The sequence below is a fragment of the Rhinolophus hipposideros genome, assembly GCF_964194185.1.
Source record: "Rhinolophus hipposideros genome assembly, chromosome: 11".
NCBI lineage: Eukaryota > Metazoa > Chordata > Mammalia > Chiroptera > Rhinolophidae > Rhinolophus > Rhinolophus hipposideros.
Window position 1 is genome coordinate 61571439 of NC_138057.1, and position 10963 is coordinate 61582401.

A 10963-nucleotide genomic window follows, 5' to 3' on the forward strand; every position below is an offset into this window, starting at 1 on the left:
CTCTGTGTTCTGGGCACACAGTGAGGTGACCATTCCCAGCCTTCCTGGCAGTTAAGCATCGATATGAGATTGGGTTCTAGACAGTGCAATGTGAGTAGACGTGATGTGTGCCACTTCCAGATCCGACCCATCAAAATCTGTCACATGTACTCCTCTATGCTCTTCCCCCTTCTGCCAGCCTGAAGCAGACAAACATGGAAATCTTGGAAGTCATGTGATGAAGGTGGTCGAGGCAAAAGATGCAAGGGGCCTAGGTCCCTGAATGTCTGCCAGCAGAGCCACTCACTGACGAGGAACACCATTTTGAACTTCACGAGAGGAAGAAACAAACCTCAGATGCCACCTCCTCCCATTAACCTTTCCAGATAGTCCCACAGGAAGGTAATCTCTACATATACTTTCTGCTCCAAATTCTGATAGCACTTTATTTGTACTTATGTCACTTTTGTGCCTCCCATTTTCACCAAGCATACCCTTGTCAACTGGAATAAAACTTCTGAGTGACAAAGATCGTAGCGCTGTTATTATTCAACCGGGTAGTCTCTGGGCCCTAGAACCATGACAGACATCTAGTGCGTGTTTAGCAAATATTTATTAAATTAAGGAATAAACGAATGCACATCTACCCTTTAATTTCCAACTGAGAGGCAAAGATGTTTTCAATAATTTTTAGTCAGCCAATAAATACTTGTAGAATAAATGAATAAACGCATGCAGGTTTGGATGAATTCGCTCATGCATAAACAGGTGGATAGGAGCAGCAAGAGAAGGAGGAGATGCCTGAGATTTGAAGCCTGGCAAAAATGGAGAAAGCTGTAACTACTACCGGAAGTAAGAACATCAGCAAAGGGGCAATGGATCATTGTATATTCATTCATTTATTCACCCTCCCCCACCCCGCAGCCATCTGTCCACTCACCTCATCCTCCCTCGATGAAAACAAGCTGAGTGACTCTATCATTTAATGAGAGATAGCATTTGTTGAATACTTATATGTGGAAGATCGTGTCAAGCATTTTGCATAGAATAACTCATTCAATCTTCATAACAACCCTGCTAGGTAAGCACTATTATTTCACCTATTTGATAGACAAGGAAATTGAAACTTAATAAGTTACTTGTCAAAGTCACATGGCAGTGGGACTGAAGCTCAGATGTAGACACTCCTAGTCTGGAGCCTAAGCACTCAATTACTATGCTGCAGCAATTCCTACACACCAGCCGTGATTTTCCTCAGCAGAGCTGCAAAGAAGAACAAGGAAACAAGCTTCTCCTTTAAAACCTTGTCATACAATAAACTAGTAATCTCACTATAATGTCTCGTGTGGCATATACTATAGTGGAGATGCATAAAATGCTGAGAAACGAGGTGGAGCAGGAAGGAAAGCTTGGGGACTTCGTCCAGGTGACATTTGTGCTGGGCCTGCGAGCTGAGTGGGGCAGGTCTGTGCAAGGTGAAGGGGGATGTGGGAAAGAGTCCCACAGACGGATTACCAGAGCCAAGGCACATAGAGACAGTGTTCCTATGTGGCAAGGCTGCCTGATGCCTGAAGTTGGGAGGGAGTGGAAAGAAACAAAACTTTAAAGGACGTTTGTATCCAGGTCATAAAGACACTCGCTTTCCGTGTGAAAGGCTTGCTCTTTGGCTGGTAGGCAGTTAAGAGTCACTGAAGAGCTTTAAGCGGGGAATTGAAGAAAATTCTCCTGTGCTGTGTGGAGTAAAGATCGTGGAGTGAGGAGGCATGAGATCAGGGTGTAATAGGTTGATTAGTGCCCACCAAATATTCAGGTCCACCTGGCGCCTCAGAATGTGACCTTACTTGGAGGTAAGATCTTGGCAGATGTAATCAACGTAAGGACCGAGATGAAATCATACGGGATTAGGGTGGCCCCTGAATCCAATGAGCAGTTCCTTATAAGAGAGGGCAAGAACACAGAGAAGAACGGGACGTGCAGATGGAGGCAGACATTATGGAGTGATGCGTGTGTAAGTCCAGGAATGCCAAGAATCGCTAACAACACCGGAAGCTAAAGATGGTTTCTCCTTCAGAGGCTCCAGAAGGAGCCAACCTTGCCGACACCTTGACTTCAGACTTCTCGCCTCCTGAACTGTGAGAGGAAAAATCTGTTGTTTTAAGCCACCTAGTTTGTAGTTTTTTGTTTTTTTATTATAGACCTAAGAAATTAATACACAGGGATGTTAATTAAGTGGTCATTGTTCTGGTCTAGGAGAGAAAACAAACCCTGAATTAGGGTGAAGGTACATGGACAGAGAGGAGAGGCAAGACTGAAGAAATGAAGTAAGTCAGGATGGAGAAGAAATGGTCGCTTGGTGGTTGAGGAGGAAATGAGGGGAGAACATCAAAGATGGTTTCCTGGTTTCTACCTGTGTTATTAACCAAGACTGAGACTATAAGAGCTGATGTGGAAGAAGGATGGCATATTTTGAAAATGAAATTAATATAGTCTATTGTTCTTTAAATTTTGCATTAAAAAAGCAGACAGGTAGGCTGTTGGGCTTTTCTCTGTGTACATTAGATGAAATAGGGAATAGAAGGGAAGGAAGGAGAGAAAGAGGGAGGAAGGGAGGGATACAGGGATGGAGGGAGGGAGAAGAAAAAAGGAAGGAAAGGAAGAAGGGAGGAAAGGATGTGAGGGAAGGAAAAGAGAGTTCATTAAATTCCTGTAAACTGTGAGGTGATGTGGCAGAGCTTGAAAAACAATGTCCGGTTCATAGCAGATACTCCTGAATGTCAAAGCTAAAGTCCAGAAGCCAAAGTATAAAGAAGACTATTTCACAAGAACAGGAATACCTGAACAACTCCCAATTTCATTTCTCCAAACCAACCACACAAGTATAGATTACATGTGAGATGTATCTCTGTCACTGAAAAAGGTCATAATCGCAGCGTCACTGCCATATTTAGATTGCCATGCCAATAAAATGAGAGTCAGAACACTGTAAAGTTGCTGTTAGAGAGGTGGGTCCCTGGCATGGGGAGGAACAGGCAGGAAGTAATTGGCCAATAGTGTAAAGAAGAAGAGGGTTAATGTTCTGTTAGAGAAACTAGAAAATGGATCAGTGTCTGCTTTTCAAACTCAGAAAAAACTGGGTGGATTAAACTTCTCTTGCTCAGCCCCCTTTGTGTCTACTTGTCTTGGATGCTTGCATGACTGCCCATGATTCATGCTAAGACCAAAAAAAACAGAAAAGATAAATTACTCTGATAATATTTGTAGTCAATATAACTAGGGGCTTCTTCATTTCAGATTTATTTTAACTTCACTCCACAAATCAAATTCAAAACCTAAATGACTCAGACGATACTTTGAGTATGTTTTTCATGAGCGTCCTAAGGATTACTATGGAAGATTATGCCAAAACTACTTTTTATTTACTATTTTTCTGCATGTGACGAGGTACTAAAGTATATATTAGGATGAATAATTATAAATTTTATTCCCTGGTACATATGACAGATTTGTACAAAATTCTAACTTGGAAATGTTTACAAGATTAGTGTGTTTTTTTTTCTTTTTTGGCATGAGCCATACATGAATTTTCCTCTTGTGACTACTTGCTCAGAAATCATAAAGATAAAAAAAGCATTTTCACTAAATTGCAAAAACAGAGCCTCTATATTTATGAACTATAAGGTGCAGCCAAAGAGAATTTCTTTCTAAATCTTCTGCACTAATCTCTCAATTAAACAGTGCCCATTTTAGAATACAAACTCATAGATAATATTTATTTCTGTTAAATTATAATTATATCCAAACCAACTGAATGATAGATACCTAAACTTTTCTCTTCTTTTGTCCCCCTACCTTCCTCCTCATATACATACTTCTTATATTAAAAGAAAGTGCTAATCACCACAAGTGATCCTGTAATTTTCGGATTGGTCTAGAAAGAGAATGAAGTTATCTCACCCCCTATCTTCCAACTTCTAACAACCCCGCCCCCACACACACTAGAACACACATGTGTCCTGCCACAAACACACACAGCACAGCCACTAGGACGACTAACCGTTCAAGGTCTGCCTGGCACAGAGATGCTTCTCAGAGCACAAGACTTCCATTGGTGAAACTAGGAAAGTCCTGAGTAAACCAGGATCATCTGATCACCCAAACACACACAAACACGCATACACACACAGCACACATAAAAATTTTCTTTTAATTTCAATTGTTTTAAACTGCTGTAACTACATAAAACTTATTTTATAGTTCACTGTTTCCACTCTTATGCAGAATTTTATTAGAGGTCCAGCCGGTACAATAAAGAAAAAAAAAGAAAGAAAAGGCATAAAGATTATTTAAAAAGAAACAAAATTGTCTCTCTTCACAGAGAACATGTTTCTGTAAATAGTTCCAAGGAATCTTTTAGAAAGCTACTAGAATTAATAAGTGAGTTTAGTAAGATTGCAGGATACAAGGTTAATACAATGAAAGTCAATTGTATTTCTGTATACTAGCAGTGAACAATTATACATTGAAATTGAAAAAAACAATAGCATTTTAAATAGCACCAGAAAACATGAAATGTTTAGGAATAAATTTAATAAATCTAATCATATAGTTGATATAAGATCTGTAAATTGAAAACAATAAAATGCAGATAAAAAAATCAAAGACAGGGCTAAGTGAACGGAGATACTGTGCTCATGTACTGGAAAACTGTGTATCGTTCGGATGACCATCTACTCAAACTGATCTATAGATTTAAAGCACTCTAAAATTTAACTTTCAATGACTCAAAATGAATCAGAACTAAAAATAAAACTTGACGCTAAAAATTCTGGAAGAAACATAGGACAAAAATCTTTGTGACCTTTGGTTAGGCAAAAATAAATGACATACAATAACAAAACATAATCCACAAAAGAAAACATGGATAACAGATTCCATTAAAATTAAAAACTTCTGTTCTTCAAAAGACACCATTATGAAAACGAAAAGACAAACCCTAGACGGAGAGAAAATATTTACAAGACACTTACGATCTGATAAAGGACTTGTATCTAGAATATATAAAAAACCTTCCAAAATTCAACAATAAGAAATGAGCAATCCAATTTTTTAAAATCAGCAAAACTGAAAGACACTTTGCCAAAGAAGAAACACAAATGGCCAAAACATGAAAAGACACTCAATGCCATTAAAAATAGGACAGTTAAAATCACAATGAGGTATCTCAACACAGCTATTAGAATGCCAAAAATGAAACAAAGGAAAAGAAAAAGAAAAAGAAAAAAACCTTGACCATACTAACTGCAGGAAGTGCTGGTACAAATGCAAACAATTAGAACTCTCAGATTTTGCTGGTACAAATGCAAATTTGGTTCTACCGCTCTGGAAAACAATTGGGTTGTTTCTTATAAAATTAAACATAAACTGCCATACAACCCAGTAATTCCACTCCTTGGTATTTATCCAAAACAAATGAAAACTATGTTCACACAAAAACTTGAGCATGAATGCTCACAGCAGATTTATTTATAATCTTTCAAAAACTGTAAACAACGTAAATGTCCTTAAACTGTGGCACATCCATAAAAGTATTTCTCAGAAAAAAAAAATACTGACATATTCAACAACATGGATGACTCACAAATGCATTATTCTAAGCAAAAGAAACCTGAATCAAAAGGCAATATACTCTAACACTCTATGAATACTTACATAACACTCTGGAAAAAGAAAAATTACAGGGACACAAAACAAATCAATGGTAACCAGAGGTTGGAGATCAGACCACAAAAGGGCACAAGGGAATTTGGGTGTGAGGGAGTGATGGAGCTTTACTAAATCTTGATTATACTGGTGGTTACATATTGCATATAGTTGTTAAAGCTAGTAGAACTATACTCTAGAAAAAGGTGAATTTTACCTTTAAAAAACCCTTCAAGTTATAAAGGCACTTTATGTGGGAGTTATCTTTTTAAATATTGTCTTTTTAAAAATCAGTGCCAAACAAATGTGAAAGGAAAACACAATGTAATTATTTGGAACTTCTCTAGAAAGAGAAAGAATGGAATCAACCTACTTATTTTAAAATTTAAAACATTTTTCTGATACTAAGAGCATGGTAATGAAGAAAATACAGAAACTATGAAAAAGGATAAAGAAGAAAGCAGAACTTGCATGACCCAGAGGCAACCACCATTAATATTTTACTTTACTTACTTTTGATTTCTACTCTAAAATCTAAATACAATTGTGAAGTCCTGGGTTGGTGGTTTGAGAATAATCTTTGGAGTCAGGCAGACTGGGATTCACTGTGAAAACTGAGTTTCAGTTTTCACATCTGTAAAATGGAGATAATAACATCCAGTTTATAAATTATGGAGATTCTATTAATATAAAGTATTCAGCATAGTATATGGCACATATAATGCTCAGCAGAAATATTGGACACAATTTTCCATTTCAGTAAAACTTTTTGTAAACAGAATTGTATATAAGATTCCAGGATACGAAAATGCTATAATATACCATTCTCCAATTTTTGGATGTTTAGATTGTTTCCAATTGTTGTTTGTCATAAATAACATTATTAAAAATATATATGTGCTTGAAACTTTTCCAGCTTTTTGATTATTTCTTAGGACTGAATCCTAGATAAAGGCATATAAACATGTTTAAGGCTCTTGCTAATTCTTATCAAGTTATCTTCTCAAAAGGTTGTACCTATTTACATACCCATCATCAACAGATGAGAATTTCAGTGTCATTACTCCCTTCACAATATTAATTTTTACTTACAGTCTTGCTATACAAAATTCAATTATTATAAAGCTGTTTACCACTCTGGCAAGATGGTAGTCAATTAATGAGGAATGATCTCTCACTAAAAATACATAAACATGCTATATTAAATATAACAAAAGAACGTATACAGTCAAATTTAAGAGAAAGAGAAAATCCAAGAAACAAAAGGAAAACTCAAAGCCTGATGAGTAAGGCTCAGTAGGCACCTTGGCATCCCATGAATATATCCAGAGACAGGCCATAGGGACAAGAGATGGGAATTCAACATTCTTATTGGGACAGGGGACATAGCCAGAGGGAAAGGGACATAGCCAGAGGGAAAGGCACATGGATTAACATTGAACCCTCAACAGACTGCCCTTTTCATGAAAAGAGAATTGGGAAAATTTTAATAACTCTCAGATACACCAAGGGAATGAACTCTATGCCTAGCAGTTAGACAAGGAACAAAAGTAGGGGGAGGTTCTGTAAGAAATCTAGACTCTACAGCCACATAACACATGGGTGTGGCCTTAAGATGACCAACCCATCCCCATATGCTAACACTTTCCTGGTTTAGCACTGAAAATCCTGTCTCTCAAACAATCCCTCTGTCCCAGGCCAATTTGGAAGTCTGGTCATACCACGCAACATCTAAATTTACACAATCCAAATTTTATAGAAATTCCAAGCTGAGAAATGGTATCAAAACTGGTTTGACCGACAATAGTTTAGTGGTTAGCAGAGGGTAAGGCGGGAGAGGGGTGGTAGATGAGGGAATCAAACATATGGTGATGGAAGGAGAACTGACTCTGGGTGGTGAACACATAATGGTATTTATAGATGATGTAATACAGAATTATACACCTGAAATCTATGTAACTTTACTAACAATTGTCACCCGAATAAACTTTAATTAAAAACAAAACAAAACAAAAAAAACTGGTCTGACCCTTGTGAATCCCTGTGGATTCAGCTGGACTCATTTGTACAACCCTACAGACTTCCACAAAGCAGGTACTGAGGACTCCCCAGATAAAATTGTCAGATAAAATACAGTGCACCCAGTTAAATTTGAATTTAAGTTAAATAATTTTTAAGTTGCAATGTTGGGGCACACTTATACTAAAAATGTAGTTGTTATCTTTCTGTAATTCAAATTTAATTGGGTATTCTGTATTTTTATTTGCTAAATCTAGCAATCCTGCAGAACCAGAGATAAACAGCAAGCAGCACACCACCATGTACCCTGGAGATAAAGTCAATTGCAAAAATTTTAAATTACACAAGGAAATGAGGCACCATAACAGATAGTCAGTAGACATAATAAAAGCAATAATTTGCACTCCAAGAACCAGAAATTATGAAGCAAACTCAGATACTACAAAATGTTGTAAATTCTTAAAAAGATGAAAGAAGGAACGAAAACTGTAATGAAAGAACAAGACACTTATAAAAAGAATGACTGGATCTATAAAGGCCAAAGAGAACTTGTTGCAATGAAAAATATAGTCATTGAAACTATCAACTCAAGATCCAGGTTAATTTTTTTGCCATTTTCTTATACTTTTTTGAAATTTTTAAATTTTTTTGACCTTCAATATTATTTTACATTAGTTTCAGGTGTACAGCACAGTGGTTAGACATTTATCTAATTTATGAAGTGATCCCCCCAATTAGCCTAGTACACACACCTGGCACTGTGCATAGTTATTACAATATTATTGACTATATTCCTTACGCTGTACTTTATATCCCCGTGGCGCTGAGTGGAAAAGTCTAGGTTAAATAGCAGGTTAGACAGCTGAGGAGAGCTATAGGGCTAAGATGAGTTAATTAATCTGTGCCTCGACATTCCTATTTACAAAATAGAGAAAATAACAGTACCTATGTTATAGGGTTGATGTACGAAAATAAACGTAATACATGTAAAGCACTCAGAATAGTGCCTGAGCTATAGCAATTTCTCAGTCAATCGAGCAATCTACGATTACTGTTCAGTTTTGATTTAAATAGGTATGTAGAATATCCTCATATGGCAGCATTTCCCAAATGTGTAACTCAGAAAGTTGGCCTTATATGATACTCTAAGGACAAAAAAAAAGAGCTCCATGGTGAAATACTTTTGGGAAGCCCTATATGACTCTACCAATATCTTGGAAATTCTCAGTGGGCATTACCATTTAAAGCCCCTCAGGAGTTCTGCTGTAAGGGAACCTGGTTGGCTTGTCCTTTAGATAACTACAAAGATGAGGACACAGGGCTCGCGGAGGTTGTCACTTGGCCAAGGCCCTTCAGCTGGTAAATGGCAGAACTGGCCTGCAAACCAGGGTGGTCTGGCTCCAAAGTCCATGATGCCAATGACTACACAAGGCCGTCACATTGAGAAGGAACTTAAAATAATTTTCCTGGAAGAGAGCTTCTTCCTGACAGTACAGAGACCCAAGGGTGAACTTGTCCTGGTGTCCCTTCAGATCACCCGCTGCGTGGTTGCCTCAACCACCCCCAGCCTGTCCCCCGAATCCCCGTGCACAAGCTAAGTACCTTGAGCATTTCCTCTCTTCCTGAGGCACAGGCAGGGGACAGTAGGAGAGCAACTGCCTTCCAGGGCCCTGTCTCTAAGAAGTCCCACTGAGCCCCATTTCGTCTCTCCACGTTTTTTCTTCTACAACATGCAGCTTACGGGGCTGTACTGATACTAGATGACGTCTCCACACAGTTCCCCAGACAATGGATGTCTGTGGCTCACTCAATAAATAGCAATTGAAAACAAAAGAACACAGCATGAATCCACTAATATTGTTGGTGTATTTCACCTAGAAAAAAATTAAATTAGGTCCATGACTATTGTGCTGTTATGCCAGGGTCACCGTCCTGTACAGACTGGCATGAGCATACCGGTACCCTCCTAAGGGAAACAAAGCAGAGATTTGAATTTCACAGGAACTGATAGGACTTGAGTAACACTATTAACCAATTTCCATAAAGGTTAATCGCACCCCAGCTGCAAGTAAAGTTGGAATTTACATGTGGGGTGTATCACTTTTGTTTTCCTAAACCCTTTAAATAGGACTATGTTAAAACCTTTTCAACTCTACTCAGAAGTCCCAAGGTAATCATACTCACAACCGACAGCTCATTGATATTAAGTTGAAGTTAAAAAAGGTAACTAGTGAAACAAAGATTCAGACAACATGGGAATTCTTCCTAAGTGAATACTTAATGTCTATAACACTTGGCTACTTCCTTCATTGCATTTCCTTCAATTCACCAAAATTTTAACTGAACACTACTATTCATATTACATTTTAAATGCTCAATACAAATTGCTTAAGCACTTTTTAGTGCCAGCCCTAAACTTGGCATTGGAGAGATTCTAATATTAATGAAGCAGGGTTGGCCTTCAGGGAACATACTGTGAATAAAGAAATCAAGCAGTTAGAAGTAACCAAACAATTGCCTCACCAACATAGGCATAGCAACATAAATGGATCTTAAAATCCGTGGTACTGAGCTAATTAAAAAAGAATGAAGTGTATAACAATGGCATTTATGTAAATTTAGAAAACATCCATATAAAATATAATGAACATTTTGCAAGAATGCATACAAATAAAAGAATACACAAAAAACATGTTTGAATGATAGTCTATGGGAGAGGAAGGAAAAGAACATAAAGGAAGGAAAGAAGAAAGGGAAAGAGAGATGGAATGAGGAAAGGAAGGAAGAACAGGTTTAACTTTCAAGCAGCTGGCATGTAGCACACAGACAGTATTCTTTAGAAGTCAGTTTCTTCACCTAATCTCTTCCTTCCTTCTCCTGAGTCTCTAATACTAAGGGATTTTCTTAATCAGAGAACTGTTAAAAGAAAGAAAGAAACTGCAACCATAGAAGTAGCTTGGTGCTCAATTTCAATAAGACAAGATGGACTGGTGTATTTAGCAACCTTCTGTAGACACCAGGTACCGTAAAACACAATCATCATGGCAGACCAAGAAGAGCCAGCCGTCCCTACCCCACTGCCCCCCTACATGGATGAATGCTCATTTCCTGAGTCAGTTTAAACTAACTCAGATTATAACCTGTACCCCTGTTTGAAAGGTCATGCCTTATGCCCACTTCTGGTCCTTTAGCAATTTAGAATCTTCTTCTTCAAAGCTTTAAGTTCGAGAGAGACCAAAGGAGAGTCTTCTTGAGCCAGTTAATC